The following is a 12,279-nucleotide window of genomic DNA, read 5'->3' as shown; positions in this document are numbered from 1 at the left end:
TGTGTAGTGACCCGTCCTTTATAGCACTACATTGACATTGTCAGTGCTGAGAATAACTTGGAAAACCCGTGCTGTGTAGTGACCTGTCCTTTATAGCACTGTACAGAAACATTGTCAGTGCTGAGAACAACTTGGAAAACCCGTGCTGTGTAGTGACCTGTCCTTTATAGCACTGTACAGAAACATTGTCAGTGCTGAGAACAACTTGGAAAACCCGTGCTGTGTAGTGACCCGTCCTTTATAGCACTGTACAGAAACATTGTCAGTGCTGAGAATAACTTGGAAAACCCGTGCTGTGTAGTGACCCGTCCTTTATAGCACTGTACATTGACATTGTCAGTGCTGAGAACAACTTGGAAAACCCGTGCCGTGTAGTGACCTGTCCTTTATAGCACTGTACATTGACATTGTCAGTGCTGAGAACAACTTGGAAAACCCGTGCCGTGTAGTGACCCGTCCTTTATAGCACTGTACAGAAACATTGTCAGTGCTGAGAACAACTTGGAAAACCCGTGCCGTGTAGTGACCTGTCCTTTATAGCACTGCACATTGACATTGTCAGTGCTGAGAATAACTTGGAAAACCCGTGCTGTGTAGTGACCCGTCCTTTATAGCACTGTACAGAAACATTGTCAGTGCTGAGAATAACTTGGAAAACCCGTGCCGTGTAGTGACCTGTCCTTTATAGCACTGTACATTGACATTGTCAGTGCTGAGAATAACTTGGAAAACCCGTGCCGTGTAGTGACCCGTCCTTTATAGCACTGTACATTGACATTGTCAGTGCTGAGAATAACTTGGAAAACCCGTGCCGTGTAGTGACCCGTCCTTTATAGCACTGTACATTGACATTGTCAGTGCTGAGAACAACTTGGAAAACCCGTGCTGTGTAGTGACCCGTCCTTTATAGCACTGTACATTGACATTGTCAGTGCTGAGAATAACTTGGAAAACCCGTGCTGTGTAGTGACCTGTCCTTTATAGCACTGTACAGAAACATTGTCAGTGCTGAGAACAACTTGGAAAACCCGTGCTGTGTAGTGACCTGTCCTTTATAGCACTGTACAGAAACATTGTCAGTGCTGAGAACAACTTGGAAAACCCGTGCCGTGTAGTGACCCGTCCTTTATAGCACTGTACATTGACATTGTCAGTGCTGAGAATAACTTGGAAAACCCGTGCTGTGTAGTGACCTGTCCTTTATAGCACTGTACATTGACATTGTCAGTGCTGAGAATAACTTGGAAAACCCGTGCTGTGTAGTGACCCGTCCTTTATAGCACTGTACATTGACATTGTCAGTGCTGAGAATAACTTGGAAAACCCGTGCTGTGTAGTGACCCGTCCTTTATAGCACTGTACAGAAACATTGTCAGTGCTGAGAATAACTTGGAAAACCCGTGCTGTGTAGTGACCCGTCCTTTATAGCACTGTACAGAAACATTGTCAGTGCTGAGAATAACTTGGAAAAAGCTGACTTGGGAGGGGGACGAACTGGGTGGCGGGGTGGCGGGGGGATGGGGGGGCGGGGGGCAGGGGGGTGCGTGAGATGGTGAGATTCTTTTTTTTATTTTTTTTATTTTTTACATTGTTGTTGATAATAATAGTCATCATCAGTGTAAAAAAAAGTAATGAAAGGAACACCTTCACACACTCACACCTCCCACGCGACACTCACTTGTACACACATGCATGCATTTCAATATTATATACATATGCATGCATAAACATACAAACATATATACATATATATTCACATATTATATCAGTGCACATCAATACACTGGAAGACAAAGGGGTTGGGGCATTCAGAGAGAGAGAGAGAGAGAGAGAGAGATCGTTGGCTCATTGCACATTGCTGGTGTTCGTTAGACTTCCATTGTCACACTCGTATCACAAGGACACGCGTCTTGTCAGAGAGCGAGAGGGGGGAGAATCCGTGCTCCTCGTGTGTGTGTGTGTGTGTGTGTGTGTGTGACATAACAGAAAGAAATACTTCAACGGCTGTTTCTCATGGAATGTGTTTTCACATGCCCACGGAAATTTGTTCTAACATGTGACAGAAACAGGAATGCTGGGCCCCCGGAAAAAGACAAAGCACATACCAAAAAACAGGACAATGCCTGGGTAAGTGGCTTTGTTGTCAGGGGACTTCAAGCAGCTATGACGTCAGACAAGAGTTCAGGAATGGTGTCGCCCATTGTCGCTACAACCCACTGACTTCATGTCTTGTGACGGGGAGTTTGGTACGAAATCAACGTTCCATTTTACTTCAGCTTGACAGTTAAGAAATCAGTTGTTGTCAGTTCAGTCTGCTCGCGCATGGGGAGTGTTTTCAAGTTCCAGATCAGTCCCTTTTGTACAATGTGTCTGTTTCCATGGTCGTGACGAAATGTCTAGTTCACTTGTATGAAGTTGTGTTGGCGTAATTATTTGTGTCTGATATCTTGATAACGTTCTCTTTGCAGTACCAGACAACAGTCAAAGTTTTCGCGACTCATGTCTCATTCGTGTTGTTCAACAACATGAAAATCGAAAATGCCGTTCTGAATTTTTCTTCTTTTTTGTGACGGGTGGGGTGGGTGGGAGTGGGGGAAATTTTATCTTGCATTTAGTCTATGTTTGTAAGATGCTGGAGCTGGAGTATCTACTGAACAAGAATAGAATCTATGAGAACGGTAGAGACCGAGAGGAAACTTCTTTTAGAATAGCCAACGATGATGAACAACCAGACATTACATACTGTGAGCAGTCACAGCAACACTAACACACTGTGAGCAGTCACAGCAACACTAACACACTGTGAGCAGTCACAGCAACACTAACACAGTGTGAGCAGTCACAGCAACACTAACACACTGTGAGCAGTCACAGCAACACTAACACACTGTGAGCAGTCACAGCAACACTGACACTAACTGTGAGCAGTCACAGCAACACTAACACACTGTGAGCAGTCACAGCAACACTAACATACTGTGAGCAGTCACAGCAACACTAACACAGTGTGAGCAGTCACAGCAACACTAACATACTGTGAGCAGTCACAGCAACACTAACACACTGTGAGCAGTCACAGCAACACTAACACACTGTGAGCAGTCACAGCAACACTAACACACTGTGAGCAGTCACAGCAACACTAACATACTGTGAGCAGTCACAGCAACACTAACACACTGTGAGCAGTCACAGCAACACTAACATACTGTGAGCAGTCACAGCAACACTAACACAGTGTGAGCAGTCACAGCAACACTAACACACTGTGAGCAGTCACAGCAACACTAACTGTGAGCAGTCACAGCAACACTAACACACTGTGAGCAGTCACAGCAACACTAACATACTGTGAGCAGTCACAGCAACACTAACTGTGAGCAGTCACAGCAACACTGACACTAACACAGTGTGAGCAGTCACAGCAACACTAACACACTGTGAGCAGTCACAGCAACACTAACATACTGTGAGTAGTCACAGCAACACTAACACACTGTGAGCAGTCACAGCAATACTAACATACTGTGAGTAGTCACAGCAACACTAACTGTGAGCAGTCACAGCAACACTAACACACTGTGAGCAGTCACAGCAACACTAACACAATGTGAGCAGTCACAGCAACACTGACACTAACTGTGAGCAGTCACAGCAACACTAACACACTGTGAGCAGTCACAGCAACACTAACACAGTGTGAGCAGTCACAGCAACACTAACACACTGTGAGCAGTCACAGCAACACTGACACTAACTGTGAGCAGTCACAGCAACACTAACACACTGTGAGCAGTCACAGCAACACTAACACACTGTGAGCAGTCACAGCAACACTAACACACTGTGAGCAGTCACAGCAACACTAACACACTGTGAGCAGTCACAGCAACACTAACACACTGTGAGCAGTCACAGCAACACTAACACACTGTGAGCAGTCACAGCAACACTAACACACTGTGAGCAGTCACAGCAACACTAACACACTGTGAGCAGTCACAGCAACACTAACACACTGTGAGCAGTCACAGCAACACTAACACACTGTGAGCAGTCACAGCAACACTAACACACTGTGAGCAGTCACAGCAACACTAACACACTGTGAGCAGTCACAGCAACACTAACACACTGTGAGCAGTCACAGCAACACTAACACGAACTGTGAGCAGTCACAGCAACACTAACACACTGTGAGCAGTCACAGCAACACTAACACAATGTGAGCACAGTCAGTCATCCCGGGTGACACACTGCGCACCAAAAACATGATATTTATTCAACTTACCAGTCACTCTCGTGGACAGAAACCGTGTATTGATTGGAAGGAAAGAGACAAGATGAAGGAAGGAAGAGAGAGGGATAGAGAGAGAAACAGAGAGAGGGGAGAAAGAGAGAGAGAGAGAGAGAGAGAGAGAGAGAGAGAGAGAGAGAGACGGCAGAACACAAGACAGCATTCGTTATTTTCCAGAATAATAGATAAGCACTGGTGCGCTATTTTCATTCAGTCCCCGCCCTGAATAGGGTCTACACTGCACAATACTAAATAGCAAAGGCATGCTGACGATGGTTATAACATATGACGAGAAATGAAACTTGACACATACATAAGATATAAGAAAGGTGCTGTCGACTTGGGAAGGAACGGGGAACATAAACATCCTTGTATATTTGTTTTGGTGAGAAACGGCTATAGTGTATATAATCTATTAAAGGGTACTATCACACTGCATATTCGCCCGTGTGATAGTACTGTGAATAACGATGAACAAGTACATTGATAGTGATACACATTGCAATAATGGGAGAACATTAGTACAGCAAGGGAAACATGTTGGTTAGAAAAAAAGATGGAGACAGAGACATACAGACAGACAGAGAGGGACAGAGACTCGGAGAGACAGAGAGAGACAGACAGACAGACAGAGACAGAGACAGACAGAGAGGGACAGAGACTCGGAGAGACAGAGAGAGAGAGAGACGCTTGACGCTTTGATGCTTTGACACTTTGTCATTGGCCATGAGGTCTTCACGACCTGGGTGAATATATCAACATACTTTCAATTTAGAACAGACCATTATATTAATTGAATGAAATGGTGAAAGCAAATAATGAAACAAAAAAAGTTCCTTCTTTGAAGAAAAATTAAAGTAACCAACAGGCCGCCCAACACATAATAACTCCGTTCATTCATCTATCAATGCATCATGTAACGTATTAACAGCCCAACACATTATAACTGTTCATTCATCTATCAATGCATCATGTAACGTATTAACAGCCCAACACATTATAACTGTTCATTCATCTATCAATGCACCATGTATCGTATTAACAGCCCAACACATTATAAATGTTCATTCATCTATCAATGCACCATGTGACGTATTAACAGGCCAACACATTATAACTGTTCATTCATCTATCAATGCACCATGTAACGTATTAACAGGCCACCCAAAAACATTATAACTGTTCATTCATCTATCAATGCACCATGTAACGTATTGTGGTTCGTCCGTCGGGGTCGACGAGGACCATCTAGTCATCCTGGGGGTGGGTGGGTTGGGCTCTGTGGGTGCGCAGATGACTGGTCAGGCCAATTCGCGCCCGGAAGGTTCTGACGCAGTGTGGACAGGGGATGGTGGCGGCTGTCGAGGACTTGCTGGCACTGCTTTTCCTGGCCTGTCTGCATTGTTCTGCTGCAGCGATTCTTTTGGCCTCACAGGATTTGGCGCCTTTGTGGACAGCTGAACGCCACTTTGGTCTGTCCATTGCATTCAGCTCCCATGTGTCGTGGCTGATGTTGAAGGCCTTCAGAGAAGCTTTCAGAGTGTCTTTGAAGTGCTTCTTTTGGCCTCCATGGGAGCGCTTGCCATGTTGGAGTTCGCCGTACAGCAGTTTCTTGGGGAGCCGGTGGTCTGGCATGCGAACTACATGGCCTGCCCAGCGCAGCTGGGCCTGCATCAAGATGGTGTAGATGCTGGGCAAGTTTGCACGAGTGAGCACCTCTGTGTCAGGGATCTTCTCTTGCCACTTTATGCTGAGAAGTTTTCTGAGGCTGGTGGTGTGGAAGTGGTTCAGCTTTTTGGCGTGGCGTTTGTAGACCGTCCATGATTCAGATCCATAGAGCAGTGTGGTGAGAACTATGGCTTTGTATACTTTGAACTTCGTCTCCAGGGTGATGCCTCTCCTGTTCCAAACGTTCTTATTGAGTCTGCCGAAGGCAGCGCTGGCTTTGGCGAGTCTGGCATTCACCTCGTCATCGATGACAACTGTGCGAGAGAGTGTACTGCCCAGGTATGTGAACTTGTCCACCGCGTTCAGTCGTTGCCCGTTGATGAAGATGTTTGGTTCAACGTAAGGCTTTCCTGGAGCTGGCTGGTGCATCACCTCAGTCTTCTTTGTGCTGATTGTGAGGCCAAAGTTGTCATAGGCAGCAGAGAACTTGTCGACACTGTCTTGCATGTCAGCTTCAGAGGCAGCGTTGAGAGCGCAGTCATCAGCAAACAGGAAGTCGTTGACGGTGTCTGTCCTCACCTTGGTTTTTGCTTGAAGCCTCCTGAGGTTGAAGAGTGAGTCATCTGTGCGGTACCTGATGCCAATGCCTACGTCAGCGTCTCTGAAGGCATCTGTCAGCATGGCTGAAAACATGAGACTGAACAGGGTGAGGGCAAGAACACACCCTTGCTTGACTCCGTTGGAGACAGGGAATGGTTCCGAAGTCTCTCCGTTGTCTTGGACTCAGGCCAGCATCCCATCGTGTAGTTGCCGTATGATGGTGATGAACTTTCTGGGACATCCGTACTTCGCCATGATTCTCCAAAGGCCATCTCTGCTAACAGTATCGAAGGCCTTGGTCAGATCGACATAGGTGGAGTAAACGTCGGCGTTCTGTTCCTGACACTTCTCCTGGAGCTGCCTGGCAGCAAACACCATGTCTATAGTCACGCGTTCTTTCTGGAAGCCACACTGGCTCTCTGGTAGGAGACCTTGCTCAAGGTGCACTATGAGACGGTTGAGTAGCACTCTGGCCAGAGTCTTGCCTGCGACGGACAGCAGGGATATTCCACGATGTTGTCACAGGCCTGACGATTTCCTTTGCGCTTGTACAGGTGTATGATGGAAGCGTGTTTGAAGTCCTGTGGAACTGCGTCATGCTGCCAGATGAGCTGGAACAGCTGATGAAGCTTCTCAGTCAGCGCCATACCACCTTCTTTGTAGACCTCAGCTGAAATGGAGTCTGCGCCAGGGGCTTTGCCATTGGATAGCAGACGGATAGCTTTCTGGGTCTCCCCCAAAGCTGGAATGGCATCCAACGACTCACTGACTGGCACCTGGGGGAGTCGGTTGATGGCTTCATCATTGATGGTGGAAGGGCGATTCAGTACGCTGTCAAAGTGTTCAGCCCATCTCTCAAGGATCCCGTCCTTGTCAGTGATTAGGGTAGAACCATCAACACTGAGGAGTGGAGCAGATCCGGAGGTGGTGGGAACGTAGACTTCTTTCAGGCCGTTATAGAAGTTCTTCATGTCGTTCCTGTCTGCAAAGCCCTGGATCTCATCAGCTTTGTTGCTCAACCAGGAATCCTGCATCTGCCGCAGCTTCCGCTTGATGGTGCTGCATGCGCTCTTCAGTGTGTCTTTCTTTGACTGTGTCTTCCAGCAGCTGCTTGATCTCAGTGCAGTTCTCATCAAACCAGTCTTTGTGCTTCCTGGCAGAAGGCCCCAGGCACTCCATGGCAGTGTTGTACACCGTCTCATGCAGTGCGCCCCATGCTGCCTCCACATTCTGGTTGTCCAGCACGGTGGACTCAAGGCGTTCCTCCAGGGTGTCAGCAAATCTCTGCTTGATGTTGCCTAGCTCCAGCTTGACATTCAGGCGTTTGGGTGCTTTCATGCCCTGAGGCCGTCTCTTGGGCTGGATGCGGATGTTGAGTTTGGAGACGATAAGGCAGTGGTCTGTCCAGCACTCAGCGCTACACATGGCCCTCGTGACACGTACGTCCTGCCTGTCCCTCTTCCTGACAATGACAAAGTCGATGAGATGCCAATGCCCAGAGCGAGGATGCATCCATGACGTCCTGTTACGGGTAGGGAGGCAGAAGACGGTGTTTGTGATAAGAAGGTTGTGCTCGGCACATGTCTGGAGAAGTAGTTGACCATTTCTGTTACAGTTGCCAACCCCATGCTTCCCAATCACGCCTTCCAAGGAGGTGCTGTCACAGCCAATTCTCGCGTTAAAGTCACCAAGAATGATGAGCTTGTCTGCGTTGGGAACAGTGGTGATGACCGCGTTCAGTTCCTCGTAGAACTTGTCCTTGATCTCATTCGGGTTGGTCATGGTGGGCGCGTAGGCACTGACAATGGTGGTAAACTTCTTCCCGTTGCATAGAGGGAGTTTCATCGTCATCAGCCGATCTTTCACTCCTTTCGGGGGGCCAGCCAGCTTGCCAACGAGGGTTGTCTTCACTGCAAAGCCAACTCCAGCCTCACGTCTCTCTTCAGGTCCGCGACCACTCCAAAAGAAGGTGTAGCCTGCGCCTCGCTCACAGAGTTCGCCTTCTTCTGCCAGTCTGGTCTCACTTAAGGCAGCAATGTCGATGTTGTACCTGGCTAGTTCACTCGCAATGAGTGCTGTGCGTCTCTGTGGTCTGTCTGAGTCGCCTCTGTCCAGAAACGTACGCACGTTCCATGTGGCAATGGTCAATGGGGTGCTCCTTGTTTTCTTCTTTCTTTCCTTTGTGTGTCGACCGCTTGAGTAGGGTCCCCGTCAGCCGTGGTATGCTGACTAGGGTGGTGTGGAGCAGGCAATGTTTAGGGCACCTTTTCTAGCCCCTTCCTCATGCCATGGAGGTGAGCAGTGCTGTCCTGAAGAGGGCTGCTCAGTCGCTCAGGGGTCTGCCGATCTCCACCGCTGCTCCAGTCGGTGAAAAACGACCCTATGGCCTGAGCCGCCTGTGTGCAGGTCCGCGGCTACGACTGCCAGTGTACCCACGCCTGTCGCTTCGTCGCTCGCCTGTCGCCACAGGGTTTGGGGAAAATGATGGTATGGGATGAAGGATGACTGATGACTTGCGCGATGACTTTGTTTATAGTGAGGAGGAGTTGCGCACCGTCAACCTCACTCTCTTGTCCGAGACCGTCTGTATCCAGTGGCAAGACGAGGTCAAGACGACTGGAGATGGAAACGGATGCAGTGGATGACCAGGATGTCCTATGTGCCTCATCCTGCCCTCAGCACTCTACAGTGCTCTGCTGCAACCACCTTCCTCTCCGTTGAACAATGAAGGTTTCTTCCGCAGAGTCCGCCAGATCCAGTCTTCACATGCTTGGGTAGACAAGCCCTAACTCACCGAGGGTTTGAGACCCGTCGGCTACCCTCACCTAGTTTAGCCAGCCTGTCAAAGCCGTTGCCCGGGGGTTGGGCGCTGCCGCATGCTAGCAGCTTCTAGGACCCATAGGTGAGAGCTGGGTGCTGGTGGGGACCAATAGAGGACGAACCACTCCCGGAAGAACGTGACAAACCCCCCCTCTGGAGGTACTACCCCTCCCGTGCACCCCCTAACCCCCATGTAACGTATTAACAGGCCACCCAACACATTATAACTGTTCATTCATCTATCAGTGCACCATGTAACGTATTAACAGGCCGCCCAACACATTATAACTGTTCATTCATCTATCAATGCACCATGTGACGTATTAACAGGCCACCCAACACATTATAACTGTTCATTCATCTATCAGTGCACCATGTAACGTATTAACAGGCCGCCCAACACATTATAACTGTTCATTCATCTATCAATGTACCATGTAACGTATTAACAGGCCGTCCAACACATTATAACTGTTCATTCATCTGTCAATGCACCATGTAACGTATTAACAGCCCAACACATTATAACTGTTCATTCATCTATCAATGCACCATGCAACATATTCCAAAACTGGCTACAGAAGAAAACTGTTAAACCTATCTGACCACGTAGTTATGGTTGTTGTGCTTTTCACCTTATCTTCATAGCTTCTGATATAAATTTTACTAATGATATTATCACCTCGTGATTTTCTGATGTTAACATTCTAAAGAGATTCTTTTTGAAAATTCTTTTTTCAAAAATCATTCATTTACTTTTCAAATCATCATATGGTTTACAATCAAACATAAAATGAATTTCATCATCAACTGTGGAGTCACACAGACATGGAGAATTTGTGGACGTACCTGGCACAAACTATTTTTTTGTTGGCATTAAAGCCATGAGTTTTTAATCTAAATTGGGCAAGCTTTGTACGATGCCATTTATTCGTAAGAACAGTTAGGAATTTTTCAGCTTAAAATATACTTTAAATGAACAGAACCAGCGGTGCTTATCCTTACCTTCTGTGTCTTATTGCCAATTTTGTTTAAACATATCAAGCAGTCTGGATTTAAATTCTGAAATAAAAGTTTGCTCATACCCCACACCTTGACACATCCACACAATTGCAAAACAATTTTCTGACGAAACGTTTCTTACATAAGAAGCCCGAATATATTTTCCTTTCTCTACCTGAGATAACATCATATCATATGCCTGTTTACAAAGTCTGCTATGAGGCAGTTTCAACAGTTTAAGCCAATGCTGAAGATAAGATAAGATAAGATAAGAATAACTTTATTATCTCCAACTGGAGAAATTTGGTCAGGTGCATTATCACAACATAGACAAGTAAACAACATGGGGACCATAACTGTAAAAGCCAACAACAGCCCCTACAAATATTACGAAGATACAAATGTAAAAAATATCACATACATCGTTTCATACATACATCCACACACTGCAGGTAATAACTAGTATTCTTAATGTAAAAACAGAAAGAATTAAGAAACATTATTTGAATATAATTATAAACATAGCCTACTATACTGCACATTGATTATAATAGACAGATAAGAATAAAGATGAATTGCGGAAAACCACAACCAGATAATCAGCACACACCCGCACCCCCCCCCCCCCCACCCACACACACACACACCACCCCACACACGCGGATAACTTGATTAAACAAGAGTAATAAACATATGTTCTCAAATAAAAGCATTTCACATATTCGCTTTTAAAAACATTGCAATTAATTATTACATCGTAATTATTAACAGAAATATATTTAGAATATGGACGTTAGCATTAGACATATTCCATTGTACATTCATCCTGCATATTACACATTATTCTTCCTACATATTGCACATTCATTATAACCAATTGTCACGTTTTAAGCTCAGTAAACACACACACACACACACACACACACACACACACACACACACACACACACACACACACACACACACACACACACACATACACCACAACTAGAACAAGGTACAGCCTATCATGCACGGACTTTCACACACACGCGCGCGCACACATGCACACACACACACACACACACACACACACACACACACACACACACACACACACAGAGTTCTCAAGAATTTAAAAGGTGGATTGAACGTGGAATACCCTTCACATGTGTTTTCACATACAAAGGATACCTCCCAGTTTCACCACACAGAACCTTGTTTGAGGCGTGTTCTGGAACACCTAGAAAACGTTTTACTGCAAAAGTATGTACTCTCTCCGTCTGCTCAATTTTGTGTAATCCCCAAATTTCAACTGCATATGTAAGTATTGGTTCAATTTGGACATCGATACAATTGAACTTTCTAATTGTCTTAAGTATTTCCTAAACACCTTTCTTACCTTTACGACAAGTTTCATCCCATGCCAAGTAAAGGCTTGATTTGGTTGAAAACACTAACCTAAGTACTTGTAAGAGCTGACAACTTTCAGTTCTACATCATCATGATACAGTTTCTCACAGGTAAACAAGTGACCCTCCCCACCCCTAACCCCACCCCTCCCCACACCCCTTACGAAAAATAATAGCATTTGTTTTATCAAGGTTCACCGTGCTTAACCGAGAACCGAGAGAGAGAGAGAGGGAGAGAGAGAGAGTATGGTTCTTTCTCATCAGATTTCGTCCCTCCCCTTTGGCACGTTAACTAACTCCAAGACTGACCACAGAACAAGACTGACCACAGAACAAGACTGACCACAGAACAAGACAGACAGAACAAGACTGACCACAGAACAAGACTGACCACAGAACAAGACTGACCACAGAACAAGACAGACAGAACACGTGCAGTTTGTTACAGATTTTCCCACTCTGCCCCCTATGTCTGTCACGCCAGAAGATGTTTACGGCAGA

Source organism: Babylonia areolata, chromosome 10, assembly GCF_041734735.1.
Source record: "Babylonia areolata isolate BAREFJ2019XMU chromosome 10, ASM4173473v1, whole genome shotgun sequence".
Classification (NCBI taxonomy): Eukaryota; Metazoa; Mollusca; class Gastropoda; order Neogastropoda; family Buccinidae; genus Babylonia; species Babylonia areolata.
The sequence above is the reverse complement of the archived record's forward strand: the minus strand, read 5'-3'. Positions refer to the sequence as shown.